At 43.6% G+C, this 20,473-nt stretch overlaps 1 protein-coding gene and 1 long non-coding RNA gene across 2 annotated transcripts in view; both read right to left on the bottom strand.

The window, feature by feature from the left end:
• SHISA9 (shisa family member 9) overlaps nucleotides 1-20,473 on the bottom strand; it is a 240,996-nt gene that overhangs the window by 64,298 nt on the left and 156,225 nt on the right. The gene's annotated exons all lie outside the window — the stretch shown is intronic.
• Nucleotides 3,185-20,473, bottom strand: part of LOC123343645 — a 42,819-nt gene continuing 25,530 nt past the window's right edge. Inside the window, exons 2-3 of the long non-coding RNA XR_006572301.1 lie at nucleotides 15,790-15,937; nucleotides 3,185-3,299 (exon numbers count right to left, since the gene is read on the bottom strand). This is a non-coding gene — a long non-coding RNA (uncharacterized LOC123343645). The remainder of the gene's footprint in view (nucleotides 3,300-15,789; nucleotides 15,938-20,473) is intronic.

Here is a 20,473-nt window from a genome sequence, read left to right on the forward strand (position 1 = left end):
TTACATTATGTAATCTATTCATCCCATCAAAGTGGCCAATGCCGCTTTACAACCCAGAAGCTACAAAGCATGTGATAACTCTGTTCGTCTTCAGCCTTATTCAGAAAAGTTTGTTCATCTTATCTGCCCAGAATTTTTTAAACAAAATAATTCAGCTTCACATTAGCTGCAGAAAAACAAGTCTCTGCTTCTTGTACCAAATTATACCTCTTCTAATTGGGATAAATTTGGTATTGAAAGTGTTTTGTCTTGGAGGGAAATAAATGTGTCCTAAATGGATAAATAGCGCAATTGGATTAACTGATGTAAAATGAATTTGCACATCTAGGTTCTAAGCACTAGTTCCTCCTGTTTGTTTATCCCAAATAGCAAAAGTTGTGTGATGAGATTAACAGCATTGCAGCAGCTACTGCAGATTACTGGTTTTCCTCTGGTTATTTTTTAAGATATTTTGGTTGGTCAGAGGCAGATTACGATTTTGTGGGGCCCTGGGCCAGAGCAAGTGGGGACCGCTTCCCACCTCTTCCACCTGCAGTCCCCCCCCGCCAGGCACTCCTTCTGGGAAGCAGGGTTGGGGAGCGGGGGAAGCCAGGAAGGCGGAGCAGGGCAAGCCCCAGTGCCCCAACCCTGCTCCCCAGCAGGAGCGCTGAGCGGGTCGGGGCACCCATTTTTGGGGGGCTAATCTGCCACTGGGTTGGTGCATGGCTCCAGGTTTATACCTCTTTATCTCCCCATCTTTATTATATGTTAACTTAGTAAAATATGTAGGGCAAAATTGTGCCCTCAGAGCATAATAACACATTTATAAATATATGTTCTTGCAACTCCCATTGCCATCAGTGAGATTTGCATATGAGTGTCAGTGGGCAGAATTTGGCCTATCATGTTTTTAGTTCATACAAAACTGTAGAATTTAGTACAATACAATTCAACAGTCACACTGGACTCAAATATTTGTATGCCATATTAAAGCTAAAGAGACATTCTCTTTTTAATGTTTCCAGCGTAATCACTCGAAACGTAGATGCATGTTCATAGCCTAAGTATTCAGAGTTTAGATGCACAATGGACTTCTATACTTTCTTTCCACTCCAGCATGTGTTGGATGGGGTACTTAATTACATTGCAGGGCCAATTTAAAGCAAATCAGGACCATAAAAAACATCCCAGTTTAGGGTGAGCAGAGCAAGGTAAATATATCTCCACCTAATAGAGCGACTCTGGTTTGCTGGACAAATATGTATATTGGTGGGTTTTTTAAATGTTTAACAGTCTGTGTCTGGCTGCAACACTATTGATTAAATACATATTGGAACATAGTTTTGTTTTCCAAAGTATCCAAAACACTGCTTCTAGATACCACTTGATTTTTTTTTTAGCCTGCCATGAACAATGGTTATGTTGTAATAATCCCATGAGAAATTGAGCTCAGAGTAGAAACTGAATCTCAGTCCTCACTGGAATAACACACCACTGTGAACAATAGATACAGAAAAAATAAGATTACAAATGACATGCTGACAGTGGGCTCTTCCTTAAGTACTTGGGAAAACAGAACGTGGTATTCCTGCAGTCAGAGGAAGTCCACAAGGACAGAATAATCAACTCCAGTCTTGCCTTCTGCCTTTTGCGTCTGTCATCTTGTCACTTGCCTTAGCATTTTCCAGCACATGCAGATATTGGGCTTGATTCTGCAGATGCTCTCTGCATTGAATCAATAGAGGTCTGTATGAAAAGAGCCTGCAGGATTGGGCCTATTATGCAGTCACATTTTTATTTTATTTTATTCTTTTTTCTATTTTTGCCCAGAAATAACATTTTCATTCCCTTTCTGGCTTTAATATTTTTCCTTTCAAAGGGATCCAACTGCTGTTTCTCTCACAATGGAAATCATGGTATGATGAACAAGATAGCAGGAAAACAAAATCTAAGCCCAGTGAACCCTATTTATCCTTGTGTGATGGTGAGCAATATCTAATTTCACTTAACCTCCTCGGTTCACAGATCTCTCTCTAGAAATCCGGTTAAGCCTTAATTCACCAGTCCACGAGTTTTGATTGTTTCTAGAGGGTTTGGAGGCTAACAGACTGGTTATTTTATTTGCATAGTTCAAGAAACACTGAAATTGGCCTGAGTGATTATAATTTTGTCCTCTGCTTGCTGAATCACATTTTTCAGAGAAGTTACATTGATACTCCCAAGGAACAGCATTCTTTCCCAGGTGTTTGTGGGCCTGCACTAAATTCAATAAGTGCCCCCAATGGCTATGATAAACTGGCAATTGTCTGGATGAGTGAGAAGATTGTAATTCAAGGAGCTCTGCTGCAAAATATTTTTTTAAGCTCACAGGGACTCATTAATACCCCCCATTACCTCGCTGGTTCCGATATAAAGTGCCAAATTTACTGCTGCTGAACAATCGGGAGTGATTTACTGCTCCTGCTCTTCATCAGCAAGAAGGAAGAATCAACCCATCCTATTAGGCAGGCAAATGAGGAGGCTGTTAAACTGCACAGAACAGATATTTATATTTCCCTGTTTTTCATGCAGCTAGGCTACATCTTGTGAAGGTGAACAATGAGTGTCGGTAAAATGGCATTCTGGCAGTAATGAAAAGGATCTCTAACTTGGATGGTCAATAAGTGCATTGGAATCATGACACTAACTGAGAAAGATGCTTCCATCTATGCTAATGCCTTTTTTTCTCTTTAGAGCAATAAACTGACTCTAGTTGTTTTGTTTTGGACTGTGCAACTTTGCCTTGGGCTGTGGGCTCCTCTCTTGTGCGTAATTTGCAAAATGAGTGAGCATCTTCATTTCACTATTGGAAAGTTATCAGCCTCGTTGAAAACAGATTAATTCACAGGACAAGCTGGCCCACAGTAACTTGTTTGAATGCTGGGGAATTATATGGGCAAAAAGAAGGGAGGAATACAGCAGAAGTGGAGCTGCTCTTGGCTTCCACTCCTGGGGGAGGTGACCCAGGCGCCCCCCCACCTACATAGAGATGAAAGAATTCAGGAACTGTATAACAGATTCTCTAGCATTCTTTAGCCTTGACACTCTCCAGGCTAGTCTCTCTTCCTGCCTCCAAATCATCCATGTGTAACAATGCTCAGGGACTTTCTGCAGAGCTATATTCCCTGCTGCAAGTTGGTGCACTGCCTCTCAGATCCTGCCGCATGTCCATTGTACGCTGATTCCACTGCAGGAGGGCCCTTTTTGTCCATAGAGGAGAGATCAGGATTTGCCCAGTAGAGGAGATGATGTTGATGGTATGGTTCATTTTATATATAAAACTAAGATTTAAACACACAAAAAAGAAAATAGCATTAAAACTGAGCAGTAATTATATGTGTAGTTTTTGGAAAACTTAAAAAAATTATTTAGCTATTGCACTAACTATAATATCAGTTATAAGTCCCTCTGTCTAGAGCAATAACCCTTCTTCCTCGTCTCACTGGATAGCGTACCTGCTGTTCTAAGTTCACTGCCAGATGAATAGAGAGTATGAAAATGTTCTACAAATGAGTTGCAGTTGGAAAGGTGACTTCTTATCTTCTGTAGGCTTAATTTATTGTACACACCAGGCCTCCTTGGATTCCTCTGTTCCACCCCTGGAGCTCCCTTCTATGCCCCTATTTCAGGAACTCCCTGTGACTCGCCTCTGTCTCGCTGGATGGCAGCAGCTCTCATTCCCTCTTCTGTCCCTATGCTTTCCATTCCCCACTTCTGCTCCATGATAGGGACTCTGTCCCCCCCTATAGCAGGGTCCCCAAATCTCTCCCTAGTGGCAGGGTCTCTGTGTGTGCCATCTTCCCCCAGTCTTCCCTCAATATCAGGGGTTCTGTATGCTCTCCATTTTTTCCTCCCTCTATACCAGGGTCCCCCAGTCTTTCCCTTCCATGCCAGGGGACCACCTAGCAACCCTTCCCCCCAATCCTCCTTGCCTAGGGCTCTGTCTGCCTCACATCCCCAATTCCCCCAAAGGGCTGTGTGCTCCCTCCCCCCATACCAAAATCCTCCAACTTTCTCCCGCCCTCCATATCAGGGTCCCCCATTCCTCTCCCAGGCCAGGGGCTCTGTGTATGCTCTCATTCCCCTATTCACCGCACAATTGGCCCTCCCCTTCTCCCCCATTATTATTTGTCTGGGAGATAAATCATGTTAAACTCTCTATTGAGAGGATGAGCAGAGATGAGATGGGGTATTGTTGTGCTGGAAGGAGCTAATAGGTGCCACCAACCAGTTGTTTGATCCATAGACAATTGCAGAGGTGCTTGAAGCTGTGGCTGAGCTGAGCTAGGGTTGCCAGGTGTCTGGTTTTCAACCAGAATACCCAGTCAAAAAGGGACCTGGTGGCTCCGTGGTCATGAAAAGTCCTGTTGGCGCGGGGCTGGCAGGCTCTCTATCTGGCTACATGTGGCTCCCAGGAAGTGGCCAGCACATTACTCCAGCTCCTAGGCACAGGGGCAACCATGGGAGTTCTGCACGCTGTCCCTGCCCCGAGTACCAGCTCTGCAGTGCCCATTGGTGGGAACCGTGGCCAGTGGGAGCTGCGGGGGCGGCGCCTGCAGGCAGAGCAGTGCACAGAGCCCCCATGACTCCCCCTACACCTAGGAGCCAAAGGGACATGCTGGTCGCTTCCCGGGAGTCACCTGAGGTAAGCACCATCCAGAGCCAGTACCTCTCACTGCCTCCCCAACCCCTGGCCCTAGTCTTGAGCCCCTTCCTGCACACAAACTCCCCCCCAGAGTTCGCTCCCGCACATCAGCCCACTGCCGGAGCCCTCACATGCTCCCCGCACTCCTACCCCCTGCCCCAGCCCAGAGCCCCCTCCTGCATCCTAAACCCCTCATCCCCAGCCCAGAGCCTGCACCCCAGCCAGAGCCCTCACCCCCACTTGCACCCCAAACCCCTGCCCCAGCCCAGAGTCCCCTCCTGAACCCCAAACCCCTCATCCCCGGCCCTACCTCAGAGCCTGCACCCCCAGCCAGAGCCCTCACCCCTCCCACACCCCAACCCCCTGCCCCAGCCTAGAGCCCCCTCCCGCCTCCTGAACCCTTCATTTCTGGCCCCACCCCGGAGCCCACACTCCCAGCTGGAACCCTCATGCCGTCCCACACCCCAACCCCCTGCCCCAGTCCAGTGAAAATGAGCAAGTGAGTGAGGATGGGGGAGAGTAAGCAACAGAGGGGATGGAGTGAGCAGGGCCTCAGAGAAGGGGTGGGACACGGGTGTTTGGTTGGCACGTTGGCTAAGCAGATGGCAGGAGTTCCATGTTTTCCCCCATTTTCCCCACACCTTTTTGGTTTTCTGATGTTCCCCAACATCAATAGGTTTCTGGCCATTGATTCTTAGAACAGTCCCTGACATTTTGGAATTGATTGGAGGCAGTGTTTAAAGTACCTGTATGTAATGCAATCAGACAGATGGACCAAAAAAAAAATCCCATTATGTTGAGTGTAAGGCCTTTGCCAGGTTGGCCAACCAGTGCAAAGTGGGTGTAAAATGTTGCCATTCTGATCTGGTAGCACCTAGAGCTTGTTATTTCATCACGTTATCGTTATATACACACACTCAAGTTATATTTAAAGGATCCCCCCAACTCAAATATTTTAAAATTAATTATCTAGAACATTACTTTTTTTCACTTATATGAACAACCAAAACTTGTAAATGGTTCTCATGTCTGACCTTATTAAGTGGTTAGAATATATGTACTGTGATTCATTGCATATCAAATGTCATGGATTTTTAAGATCTACACACAGGGTTTGTTTATCCAATTTTAAGTCAGTCTCTGCACTAAAGGCTAAATTCACAAAGGAATTCAGACACCTAACTGCCAATTTAGGATCCTAAGTCTGACATTTAAGCACCACTGGCATTCACAAAACCCCTGTTTAGCTGCTCTCTAATCCTGGAGGTGCCTAAAGTCCCTAAGTGCCTATGTTGAATCACAGTTAAAGTCCTCAAGGGCCTTACATTTCAGTAATGGAGCATGTTCACAGCAGTCTGTCCTGACCCCATCCAGCAGCTCAGTGCCTGAGCCTCAGTGGAATTCACAAAATAGATGCTTCCCCACCTTTCTTGCTTTTGGGGCCTGATCCAATAGGTATGCTCTGGGCAGCTGTAAACCTATACAAAATAGTCAGTGGTTAGCGCACTCACCCAGGCTTTAGGTGGTTTAAGTCCCACCTCTGCATGATGTGGAAAAGGGAGTTGAACTTGGGTTTCCCATCTCTGAGGTGAGTGCCCTAACTACTGGACTATAGAGTCATTCTCACTCTTTCTCCAGCCCAGTGCATATTAAATTATCTACACACAGTGGATCAGCTTCAGCAGGAGAGACTGACAGAGCCCTGCGTATTAGCCCAGAGCCTAGTGATTAGGGCACTTTCCTGAGAAGGGGAGACCTAGGTTAAAATCCCTGCTCCATATCAGGTAGAAAAGGGAACTGAATCCAGATCTCCCATAGCGTGTTTCAGTGCTCTGACCACTGGGGTAAAGATGATCAGAGTGGTGGTGGCATTTCTTGCAAAAATTAGCTTAGGTGCCTAAATCCAGAAGAGGTCATGGCTGTGAATCCCAAGCAGAGATAGGCATCTCACCCGGGCCCAGAGTTAGCCACCTAACTCCCTTTGAGGGGCCTTGGGCTCCACCCCTCTCATCAGCCTTTCCTACTAGCTAGCTCAGGTGGCTCCCCACTCAGTGTGTTGGCTCTTGTGAATCCCATTCTTAGGTGCCTAACTCTCCCTGTGCACAGGGAGTCTGGGATGCCTGTCTCAGGGTTGTGAATTCCATGAGGCAGCAGGACACCTAAAAGTTAGGTGTGGCACAGCTGAGTATTGCAGTGTCTAAGTCTCCACCTTACAGTATTTTCTGTTGCTATTCCAAACAGCTTCCATGAATGTCAGAAGGCCAGACTTTCGTTTACCTAGTGCGAACCCACTGACGCTGCTGCTGTATAAATGAGGGCACAATTTGGCCCAGATAATTTACACAAATGGAATAAGCTAACCATATGGATGCCCCTTGTTCTGAAGGGTGACTGTTATGTGAATGGGAAGCAAACCATTTTTAAAATCTCCTTTCAGTCTACATAATAATTATGACAATCTCTGCCTCACTCCGTCTCACAAAAATAACCTCAGTGGAAATCACATGAGAAAACTACGTTCAAGCATTTTAAGTTGTTACTGAGAGTCAGAAAAATTCCAGGTAATTCTGTGTGAAATGCACCACAGAGAATCACCAATTAGAAAAATTGGAGAACATACATTCTACCTTAATGCATCCCTTTGTGCCTGGGTACAGAGCAGACTCAGGTATGCCTCCTCCATTAATGTATTGATTTTCTTTAATTATGCTCTCTTTTTAATACGTAATACACTCCATAGAGGATGAACACAACAAAGTACTTCTCATCTCTGACATTTTACCTCCAGATATTCAAAAATAACCCTGTCTTGTATCACTTCCATTAATTTTATGAGCATTTTTAAAGCCACCTCAAATGGTCTTATTAATACTCTCCAGATTATCATGGAATCATAGAATATTAGGGTTAGAAGAGACCTCTGGAGGCAATCTAGTCCAGCCCCCTGCTCAAAGCAGGACCAACACCAACTAAATTATCCCAGCCAGGGCTTTATCAAGCTGGGCCTTAAAAACCTCTAAGGATGGAGATTCCACCACCTTCCTAGGTATCCCATTCCAGTGCTTCACCACCCTCCTAGTGAAATAGTGTTTCCTAATATCCAACCTAGACCTCCCCCACTGCAACTTGAGACCATTGCTTCTTGTTTTGTCATCTGCCACCACTGAGAACAGCCGAGCTCCATCCTCTTTGAAACCCCTGTTCAGGTAGTTGAAATGCTGCTATCAAATCTCCCCTCACTCTTCTCTTCTGAAGACTAAACAATCCCATTTCCCTCAGCCTCTCCTCATAAGTCATGTGCCCCAACCCCCTGATCATTTTTGTTGCCCTCTGCTGGACTCTCTCTCCAATTTGTCCACATCCCTTCTGTAGTGGGGGGCCCAAGACTGGACGCAATATTCCAGATGTGGCCTCACCAGTGCCGAATAGAGGGGAATAATCACTTCCCTTGATCTGCTGGCAATGCTCCTATTAATGCAGCCCAATATGCCATTAGCCTTCTTGGCAACAAGGGCACACTGCTGACTCATATCCAGCTTCTTGTCCACTGTAATCCCCAGGTCCTTTTCTGCAGAACTGCTGCTTAGCCTGTCGGTCCCCAGCCTGTAGCAGTGCATAGGATTCTTCCATCCTAAGTGCAGGACTCTGCACTTGTCCTTATTGAATCTCATCAGATTTCTTTTGGCCATATCCTCTAATTTGTTTTGGTCACTCTGGATCCTATCCCTATCCCCCAGTGTCTCTACCTCTCCCGCCAGCTTAGTGCCATCTGAGAACTTGCTGAGGGTGCAATCCATCCCATCATCCAGATCATTAATAAAGATGTTGAACAAAACTGGCCCCAGGACCGACCCCTGGGGCACTCCACTAGATACCGGCTGCCAGCTAGACATCGAGCCATTGATCACTACCCGTTCAGCCCAACAATCTAGCCAGCTTTCTATCCACTTTATAGTCCATTCATCTAATCCATACTTTTTTAACTTGCTGGCAAGAATACTGTGGGAGACCATATCAAAAGCTTTGCTAAATTCAAGATATATCACGTCCACTGCTTTCCCCCTATCCACAGAGCCAGTTATCTCATCATAGAAAGCAATCAGGTTAGTCAGGCATGACTTGCCCTTGATGAATCCATGTTGACTGTTCCTGATCACCTTCCTCTCTTCCAAGTGCTTCAAAATGGTTTCCTTGAGGACCTGCTCCATGATTTTTCCAGGGACTGAGGTGAGGCTGACCGGTCTGTAGTTCCCCGGATTCTCCTCCTTTCCTTTTTTAACGATAGGCAATATATTTGCCTTTTTTCAGTCGTCCGGGACCTCCCCTGACTGCCATGAGTTTTCAAAGATAATGGCCAATGGTTCTACAAACACATCAGCCAGTTCCCTCAGCATCCTCGGATGCATTACATCTGGACCCATGGACTTGTGCATGTCCAGCTTTTCTAAATAGTCCTTAACATGTTCTTTCACCACTGAGGACTGCTCACCTCCTCCCCATACTGTATTGCCCAAACAGCAGCATGGGAGCTGACCTTGTCTGCTGCTTTAAACTGCAAAATATGAACAGTTACACTGCACTTCTATAGCACCTGGCAAGCTGCAGGAATGGGACATGTATGAACAGTACCAAGCTCCTGTGAGCAAGTATGTAACTGCCTATCCATGCAGGCTAAGTGCTTTGCTTACATAGGGTCTGATTATGCAACTCTTACTCTTGTGAGTATAGTCCCATTGTGCGACTACAGCTCACATTGAATAAGTACTATATCCCAGTAAGGGTTGCAAAACTGGAGACCAGCTTTTCATTCAGCAAGGTACTTAAAGTTTCAATGGGAAGTCTCCTGTTCTTAATTTTAAGCATGTGATAAAGTATGTCACTAAACAGAAGCTATGGAAGACAGCCCTCCTGGTATTAAAGATGGTCTCCTCGTGACAATGGGTAGAATCCATATATCAGTGCATTCTACTCAGCCCCTCTACAATTTTTTATATAGGAGCTGCAACAAGGAGCTGCAGACCTGCTTGCTTGAGATAACTGGAGTAGCACTACAATGGCTCAAATTACTCCTTCTTAATAAGACCCATAAAATAGTGCTGGGCAGCTGTTCCTCTTTCCCAAAAGCCCTTTCCTGCAAAGTCCCACAGAAATCTATCCTATGCCTTATTTACAGGATTCTACATGGACAGTTGGAGAGGACCTCTCCTGCCAGCAACATAACGATGGCATTCAGGAATGTTTCACATTTTCCACACATGCAATTTATGCCATCACAAGGATGTCACAAAGTCTTCAAGAGATCAGATCCTGGATTAAGAGCATCTGGGATGGAAATACTGGTCAGAAAGGGGAAAATGCTACAGAGAACTAACTAAATTGCTGCCTCATGTTCACCAAGATGGGGTCCTGCCAATCATTAGGAGGGCCAGACAATCAGTTAAAATCAGATGCCACTTTCTACCTCTATTAGGAAGGTTTTGAGCTAGGAAACGTCCGCTTCCTCCCAGAAGAGGATTTGACCACTGTTCCATATACGCAAGACCTTCCACTGGATTACTACATCTTGCACTCTAGTTGGTGCTGAAGGTGTCAGCAATGCAGAAGATCCAGCTGATGCAGAATGTGGACTCTTTGGTGAGATGCATTTCCAAGAACATAGCACCATGTGCTCTGATTCCTCCACTGTCTCCCAGTCTGCTTCCTTTGCCTGTTCAAGACTGTGATCGTCAAAGCCATCAGTAGGTCAGGATCTGGCTAAATCAGCAACTACATCTCCATGCATGACCTTGCCAAGACAGCAGTGCTCTTGCGGGGCAATGTAGTTGACAAAACGCAAGTTGAAATGTGTGAGATCCAGAGATGGGGTTTAGCTATAGAATGAGCTTCCAGAGACCCACCTGCTGAAGTGAAAAAACAGATTGACAGAGCCAGAAGAGTACCCAGAAGTCACCTACTACAGGACAGACCCAACAAAGAAAGTAACAGAATGCCACTAGCTGTCACCTTCAGCCCCCAACTAAAACCTCTCCAGTGCATCATCAAAGATCTACAACCTATCCTGAAAGATGATCCCTCACTCTCACAGATCTTGGGAGGCAGGCCAGTCCTTGCTTACAGACAGGCCCCCAACCTGAAGCAAATACTCACCAGCAACCACAGACCACAGAACAAAAACACTAACCCAGGAACCTATCTTTACCTTTATTCAAGTCTTTACTTGAATAAAGACTGAGTGGATGGGTCATTACACAAAGTAAAACTATTTCCCCATGTTTATTTCTCCTCCCTCCCCACACACGCACTTGTCAACTGCAGCAAATGGACCATTTTGATTACCACTACAAAAAGTTTTTTTCTCTCCTGCTGGTAATAGCTCACCTTAACTGATCACTCTCGTTAGAGTGTGTATGGTAACACCCATTGTTTCATGTTCTCTGTGTGTGTGTATATATATATCTTCCTACTGTATTTTCCACTGCATGCATCCGATGAAGTGGGCTGTAGCCCGCGAAAGCTTATGCTCAAATAAATTTGTTAGTCTCTAAGGTGCCACAAGTACTCCTGTTCTTTTTGTGGATACAGACTAACACGGCTGCTACTCTGAAACCTTCCAGAGTCTAAGCACCTTTAAAGCACATGGTAAGACCTTTCTAATTGATAAAGCTTTCTCAACATATTGGGAATTATATATAATACCCCAAGCAAAGTTCACTACAACTAGGGAGAGGAGACAAGTCTCAGTTACTATGGTGATGGGTGCCAGTACAAAACTCTGAGATAGATGGGTAGAAGAACAAAAGACTCCAGGAAGTCAAGGTCACTACGTAGATATAATTGAACTGTGCAATGCTGAAACACTACAACGATGGGTTCTGTAGAAAACAGTAAAATACAAAGATATAATTAGCAAAGTACCAGACCCAATGCTGGCATACTTGGGTGCTGTAATATCCTCCTCTGTACTAATTCTCTTTGTAGTGTTAGAAAAGGCTGCATAGGCTCAGTGAAGCATCAGAGAAGGTCCCAGAGAACTGGCGAGTCATTGAAGAAGGATCACAAAGGTCAGGGGTTTATTGTTAAGGGCTACAGGAAAATTTCACAGTGACAAAAATGTCTGCAGGTGCATTGGAGATGCTCATGAAGAACAAGATGGCATCAGAAAGGGCATGGGGCGGGGGCAGCAGCAGCAGAGCAGGTCAGCTACTGCCAAAAGGAGCAATGAAGAGAGCCATTAGGGTGGACCAGCCATAGGAATAGTAGAGGGATAGAGGTCCAAAAGGATATTGACCACCAGTTGGTGACTGAATGTTGGTGAGGTTACAAAAGTGGGGGGAAATGTAATGATGGGGCTGGGAGACTAAAGAGGACTCTGTATTTATTAAGAAAATTAAACCAAAAATTTCATGAATGGCTAAAAAGGGGCTAATTCTAACCATTTGGGTCTACACATCCTCATACCCTATAATTGTGATTTAGTGCATAAATTATCCTCCATATAGATGCAGTGAAGCTGCCTTACTGTTAGCTACATTTCTAACATTTTGTTTTTTCATGCAATGTTTCAAGCTACTTATTTGTTTCACTTCCCCTGGCTCAAATAGCCTTGTATTTCCTGTAGCACAACTACTGTGACAGTGACCACATACTCTGGGCAGCATTATATGCTTGACTAGCTTCCTACCATTCAAGTCCCACCAAATGTATTTTCTTCAGACTACACACAGCAAGATTCATAGCTGCTGTAACAAAGCAAAGGGAGGATGGGCTCGAGCTCACTGAACACAGTGATACAGCTTGACATTCTGCTATAGTTACTGGCAAACCTCCACGAGGCAAATTGTAGCTTTATTGTGCCCACAAGCACAGGAAACATATTAAATGCTGGTCCAGAGAAAACCATTCTTCTACCAAGGGGATAGCGAGTCTGTAAGAGAGCTGCTTCTGATTATGGTCCAAATTTATCCCCTGATGCAACTCAGTTATTGTCAGTGGAGTTAGTTACACCTGGGACTTAGCCCTCTGTGTTATGTGGAAGGAGGAGATGAGAGGCTTGGCTTTTGGAATAAGGCACGGGACTGGGAGTCTGAAATTCTGTGTCCTGTTCCTAATTCTGCTGTTGGTTTCCTACATAATATGGATTTGTAAAGTTGATCAGAAAGATTTTGATTGCCTGGCCCCCCTTCCCCACCAGCTCTGGAGAGTCTAGCGCTAAGGCTAACCATATTTACCCCTTGAATTCAGGGGAACACCAGGACCATATTGTAGCTGGCCCTGAACTGGGCTAAGGAGGGCGCAGAGGACAAAGAAAAGAAGACACCCCCTTCCCCCACACACAATTACACACCAGTGCAAGGGGGAAGCACAATATGAAAGGGTTAATTTAATTTAGTGCTGGTTCTAGCCTCTCCATTGAGGGCGGGGAGAGCTTGGCACTATTGCTTTGCCCATTCTGCTCTCTTCAGTGACTGTGTTCCACCAGCACTACCCAGAGCTCCTGTAAGCATTGTGTCTGCTACAGAAAAGCAGGTAGTACTGGCCAGAGAGGCAGCATAGCCAAGTGAATCCCCTTGAGCTTGGCGATAGCTAAGTGTCTGGCCCCATGGACTCAGTTTTCTCTCTTTTCTGTTTTCATGCCTGCCAGCTAGCATCATCCACTTATTGTGATGAACTTAACATTTAAAATTAAATACAACATACCAGGCTTTTTTATTTCCATTCCATCATGTTACAAAATATGGAGAACAGCAGGAGTAGAAAGTACCTTACCCCCCTGACCTACCACAGTTCAGGAGCTCTCAACTATTCACTTAAGGTATTGACAGCCCCTTAACACTTCTGAACAATGTCAAGGTTGGGACCAAGAGAATAATGAAGATTTAAAACCTCTTCCTAAGCAGTTTGTAATCTCTAATATAATGTAGTTCAGTACTTATTGGAAACCTCAGAGAGACGACTCCTCACATGGAAGAGTTTTTAATAAAGCCATTAACTTTGCAAGTAAAGTGAGGGCCCCTCATGAGTGTCCTTACTCTCAATTAACTTCTTTGTTCAAACAGTATCTAAAGATATTTTTAAAAATATGCTGAGTCTGGATGTGTAAGTGACTAGGAAAGCGAGACATAGAAATGTGTTGAAATGAACAGCCACTTGCATTTCTAAAGTGTTTAACCTTAGCCTGAAATTATACTTTATTAAATAATCCGTTCCTGATGGAGACATCAACACGTAATAGGCAGCTGCTGTGGGAATTCCTGCAGCCCTATGAAATAAGAACAAAAATCTACCACACTTCTATAATTAATTTATTACCTTCCAGTTTTAAACACCTTTAAAATTCAGTATGGATCTCTTTCCAAGGGTGATGATGTACAGTAGTTGCATAATATCCATTGAATGCTGCATTGCTAACAGTAGAAAGTTGTGGTTTAGAAGTATACGTTTACTGTCCTCTTTTGCAGTGTGCTGCATCTAACAATAAGAACTTAAGAATGGCCATACTGGTCAGACCAATGGTCCATTTAGCCCAGTATTCTGTCTTCTGACAGGAGCCAGCACCAGTTGCTTCAGAGGGAATGAACAGAATATGGCAATTTATTGAGTGATCCATCCCCTGTCTTCCAGTTCCAGCTTCTGGCAGTCAGAGGTTCTGGTAGTTTTTAACTTCTCTGAAACTACATTCAGCAAATGTCTTCTCTTGAACTAAAATCTTTTTTCAAGCTGATTGAAAATGAAATTCAGAGTGATCAATTATTTTTCATGTAAAACTGAACTTCAGTTTAGGAATTGTACAAAAGAGACTGAAAAGACCTAAAACAAAATGTCAGTGTCTTACTTTGGATTTGTTCATGAAAATTTTATGCACCTAATACTGAAAATGCATTTAATATGATTTTTACTCATCTATATTAAAGGGCCAAATTTCTCAGTTTCATTTTCTGTACTAGTTCTATACTTGTTATTGTTTTATTCTCAGGTAATTAACTACCTCCCTGTTTGGATTTGGCTATATATATACTGTATATATATATATATATATATATATATAAATCTTTTGTGGAGGAAAATGCATTGTTCAGGAAAGCGTATTCATTGTTTGCAGGGGTTTTTAAGGTTTGGGGTTTTATTCAGGACTGTGAAGCCTAGAAGCATAATAATGTCAGAGAGATACCAGTATTTTAATAACTTATAGAGATGGCTATAAAATTGAGCATACATAAATAATAATTACCTTGACAGTCAATTGCACTGAGTGAATAAAACTATTGGTATTCCTTCTGCCAATGAATTTGCATTTTCTTGGGCAAAAAGGAGAAAAATCACTTTTCTGCTTCTGTATCCCATACTATGAAAGTAAATTGTCAAGTTGCTATGTGTAGTGACATGTACAGGTCCTGATCCAAAGTAATCCAGGTAGTTTCATTCTTGGGTGTCTGCTATTCTTTATAACAGGAGTAGGCAGCACCTTTCAGAAGTGGTGTGATGAGTCTTCATTTATTCATTCTAATTTAAGGTTTCGCGTGCCAGTAATACATTTTAACCTTTTTAGAAGGTCTTTCTATAAGTCTATAACTAGACTATTGTTGTATGTAAAGTAAATAAGGCTTTTAAAATGTTTAAGAAGCTTAATTTAAAATTAAATTAAAATGCAGAGCCCCCCGGACTGGTGGCCAGGACCCGCGCAGGGTGAGTGCCACTGAAAATCAGCTCGCGTGCCGCTTTCGGCAAGAGGTTGCCTACCCCTGCTTTATAAGAAGAACATCTGAAGTATGGGAAGGTCTGATGTCTAGTAGTTAGAATGGAGGAATGGGAGTTGGACTCCTGAGTTCTTGTCCTAGCTCTGATACTCACCAACTTGGGTAAATCATTTAGGGTGGAATCCTGACTCAATTGAAGTCAATGGGAATTCTGCCATGATTTCACCCAAAATCTCTGTCCCTCAATATACTAACCTGTAAAATTGATACCTGTTTCACAGGTGTGTTGGGATGATTAATATGTTAATATTTGTACAGTGCTTTGTACATTATGAAGGAATAGAGGAAGGGAAAAGGTAAAACTGTAGGACTTCATATGCAACAGATCTAAGGGTCTGAAAAATTCAAACTACTGATCAGAAATTGTCTCACCTGTACTGAGCTAAGCTACTGCGAAGCCTTTCAGGGAAGTGATACAAAAAAAGACAGAATATAATCCTGTGCTCCTTCACTGCTGTAAAAAGTGACCTGGCACACACATAATTATCTGGATCTGCTTGTGATACCAACAATTCATTGTCTGTAAAGGGAAAAAGAAAGAATTGGTAACATTGTAGGCTAGATATAGCTTTCCTAAGAAGGTATAAATTGTAACACAAACAAAATTATTACCTGCTTTATTAAGGAGGTGCCAACCATTTGGTTTTGCTGCAATAACTTTTTTAATAAATACTTTCTGGGGCCCACTTTCTGAAACTCCTTTATACTCCTTATTTACATTTACACCAGTGCAAATCAGGAGCAGCTCCACTGAAGTAAATGGAGTTACACTAGTGTGAAACCAGTGTAAGTGAAAAGATATTTGGGGCCAGCATTTTTGTGATGTATTTCTGGAGAAATGAAGTGACTTGTACTTGTATTTGTGCCAAAGACAATGGACCAGGTTCTCAGATCATGTGAATTAGTGTAGAGAAACCAATGGAGCTACACTGATTTGTGCCATGCAAAGATCTGGCCTGCAGTTTTCAATAAAATGCTAATCATTTAAGTGTAATATGAAAGAAGCCCAGAATTGGAATGGGGCTGAGAAGGTTTCCCCCTTACTGTCTTCTAAGAAGCAGAAATGACGAATTCTGATATTTGTAGTAGCCAAGAAGTTGGGAGGTTTGTTTCTCATGATATTCAGACAGCTGACAACTTGCTTCACATGTCTTCACTTTGAATTAACTTAACATGTCCACATGCAACATCAAATTCATGCAGTGTGAATATGCAGAAGTCGAACAGCCTCCTGGAACAACTGCTCCAGTTGTTTATGCTGTACATATCAGGCCAGATCTTCAACTGGCATGAATCTGCATAACTCTGTTACTATGCTAATTCACAACAGCTGAGTGTCACAGTTCAAGGCTAGCTGCACATCTGACCCCTTCAGTGGGCTCTCCCTGGGTGCACCTCGGCCAGGTTTTAGACCACAAGCCTTTACTTGCTTGGGGTGGAATCTCGCAGTTCTTCCATTTGTAGACTGGGTTCCCAGGCATGGGCGGCGGGTATAATAGGCCAAAGGAGGCTAAGCCTCCCCTGGCGCAGCCACCGCCGACCTGCCGCAGGATGCCTGGGCTGTGTTGGCCCCACCTGTCCTTTGCCTCTTCCAGTCCCTGCTTTGCCCCTTCCCCAAGGCCCCCGCCACTGCCTGGTGTGTCCCACCTCTCTTCCACTCTATGTCCCCCCTCTGGAGGTCCCTGCCACCCGCCGTGTCCCTTCTCTCCTCCACCACCTGCCGCTCCCCGAGTCTCACCTCGCACCCCGTCCCGTGCCAGACACTTCTCCTCTCCCTCCCACACCTGCCACAACCCTCCTCAATTTCCTCTCCTTGGAAGCTGGTGGGGGCTCAGCTTTGGCCAGTGACCTGAGGCTCAGGGCTCGGGCTGGCTGATGGCTCAGGGTGGCACTTGAGCTAGGGGTTGGGTTGGGCTGGCCCAGGCCAGGGGTTGGGGTGGTTTGGCCAGAGGCCCTCTGGTCATGGGGGAGGCCCTCAGGGCTCTGGTGGGGGGAGCGGAAGGGGCGGGGGAGTGGCAGGGCCTTGAGCAGAAGGGGCAGGGGTGGGAGTTTGCCTCCCCAAAGGGTGGTTTCATCTGCCACCCATGTTCCCAGGCTACAGCATCCTGTGTACCAACTATGATCGCTCAGTACTCCTGACTGGATCCAGCTGCTTGCAAGTCTTCCCTTCATGAGTTGTGAGCAATGTGAATACAGAAACTCAGCACAGCCTTTTCAAAACAAGTATTGTTTAATCAGAATAGCAGTTTTAACATAAACTATCTACACACATAACTGTTTTACCCAAAGTTTAGGAACCTCTGGGAATTTGGGTTCAATCTGCTCCCCTCCCCCCCTGCATGTACTTCAGGAGCACAGGCTTTTATTAATTCCTACTTTCTTTCTTTCAGTTTCTCACCTGATAGCCCTCCCTCCTGAGGTCACCAGCCAGATAGCTGACCTTGGTTTGGTGGAGGTAAAACTTCAAAGGAATTAACACCTGCATTGTCCCTAAGTACTGTTAATGGAGGACTATCAGAATGTTTGCCCACTTCTCTGTCTACGTGTAAACCATCTCATGCCTGAATTAACCCCTAATAATCATATAACAAAAAGACACCAACAATTAACAAACAGATGGGCATATAATATTCATCACATCCTTCACACTGAGTAACTGGCTCTTTGTCCTTTCTCTTCCAACATATTCTGTCACTTTTTGAAACTAACGGTACCTCCCTATGATAATACTACTGTCAATTACAGCCACAAAGTGTCAGGTGTATTTTTGTAGACACTGGAAAATAATTTCAGATTACGTATTCTTTCATTACCACATTAATCAAAATGGCATTTAATGGATACAAGAGAGCAGAATGAAACTAGCAGTTTTCTAACAAAATTCAGGTGTATTGAATAAGAAGAGTCACTGGAATTTCCATTTAACATTTAGGATAATAATAGAACTTTTTGTCTTGGACTGACAGTGATTAAAAAGAGAAAATGAAACAAGATAATATGTGTGGGAAGCCTCTGTGAAATTTTTTCAAGAACAGTTGATCCTTACCTAAAGATAACCCTCATAATTCTAGAAAGGTCAGTGTTTGAATGGATTATCTGATGCAGACAGTAAATGTTCCCCATGACTTTTCCCCACTATGACTGAAGTGGTGCAGTTATTGCATATGGGATTTGGTGTTTTTGTTTTGTTTTTCTTATGTCTTCAATACTCCTTTATTTCCCTTCTGTGCCCATTTAAAGTTCTCCTGCATCCAACACATACACATGCACACATGTACTGGTATGTGAACGCTGCTAGAGTACCTTTGTCCGTGCCAGTAATCCACGTGTATGAGATTTGCTTTTGTGTAAGTTACATAGAAAGGGTCATGCTGTCTGAGTTTCTTTGAAAACTCCAAGGAGCAAACCATTTGAAAATAGGGTCCTTGCTATTAGACATGAGGCTGAGTCAAGACACCTGCATTTGGTCAACTCTGAACTGTATGGGAAGCAAAAAAATAAAAAGACAAACCTGCAACTTGATAAAAACACATTGCAAAAAGTAAACAAGTGAGGCTTAGGTAAGGGCATTAAGTAAGAAAGCTATGAACTGGCAGCCAGCCAAACAAACAGATGAAGTAGAAAACAGTTAGGATTTTCTCTGCCCATAAGCACTGTAAATGGCTAGACTAATTTATTTATTTGAAATTTGTTGCTACTCCTTGCAAGCCACAGAGAAAAGATGGACCTTGCAGTGTGCCCTGCGTTTAACAAACTTGGCCTGTCGTAGAGCAAGGTCCTGCTTCAAGAAAGCATCCCTGTTTAGGACAGCACTTAAGCACGTGCTTGAGTCCCATTGGTTTCAACTGGGCTTACATACATGCTTAAATGCTGTCCTGAATAGGGATGGCGCAAGCACATGATTTAGGATATGTCTGCACTACAAAGCTGCATCTGTAGCGCCATGGTATAGATACTTCCTGCATCAATGGATGGGGTTCTTCCCTTGATGTAGTTAATTCACCTCTTCGAAAGGTAGTAGCTAGGATGACAGAAGAATTCTTCCATTGAACTAACTGCATCACCAGTGAGGATTAGGTTGACCTAACAATATTGCACTGGATGCAAAATTGTTCACAGCCCTGATCTATGTAGCTAGGTTGATCTAATTTTTAGGTGTATACCAGGCCTAAATTCTTTGCGGAATCTGGGCCCAATGTGAGGCACAGTATAATCTCATTTGAATACCAATGAATACTCTATCAAAGCAAGTTAATCTTTGTAATATTCCTTTGACCTTATATTCCAACCTGCGTCTTCTTCGTTTCGTATCTTAGCTAGCCAGGGAGCTGCAGGAGCACTAAGCTTTTAATAACACAAAATTGTCAATAAGAATGTTTTGCTAGAACCCATTCTGGAAATTAAGTGTAATTGTGACGTGTGTACTGGTACTGTAAATCAGATGTAATGGTGTCAGAGACACTCAGAGGGACATTAGCGAATAGCAATGTGAAGTATGTACTCCTTATACACAGTTTTCTGTGTGAAACAGTAATGAAATATTCAGGATTTTGCATTTGGCGGACTTCCGTTTTATTGTGACTATTACAACATCTCCATATCTGTTTGCAATGTCTTTATGAAGTTGTAGTGAGTGTTTTTGTTTCAAGGGCAATGCTGCGTTGTTTTGTGATGCAACTCAACAAAGAAATGTCTTTTTTTTAATACAAACAAATCCTTAAGAACTAGTAAAAAATATTTTATAATTGGAGAACTGTCCATGATTTAATGGAGCCCTCATTATACCCTTCATGCCTCTTCCTAGTATAATACTGTAGGATAGAATCTAATAATTGTTTCATGAACTGGTCATTAGTTTTCAGTTTGCTTACTGGATGCCATAAAGGAAAATTTTCTTCTTGTCACCTCATACCACTGCTCCTGACCTGTGATCCCACTTCAGCAGTCTGTCCCTATTCTACAAAACACTTAAGCACATGCTTAACTTTAGGCAGATACTTAAGTCCTTTTGACTTCAGTGGGACTTAAGCACATGCTTAAGTGTTTGCTGAATTGG

The sequence above is a fragment of the Mauremys mutica genome, chromosome 11 (genome assembly GCF_020497125.1).
Source record: "Mauremys mutica isolate MM-2020 ecotype Southern chromosome 11, ASM2049712v1, whole genome shotgun sequence".
NCBI lineage: Eukaryota > Metazoa > Chordata > Testudines > Geoemydidae > Mauremys > Mauremys mutica.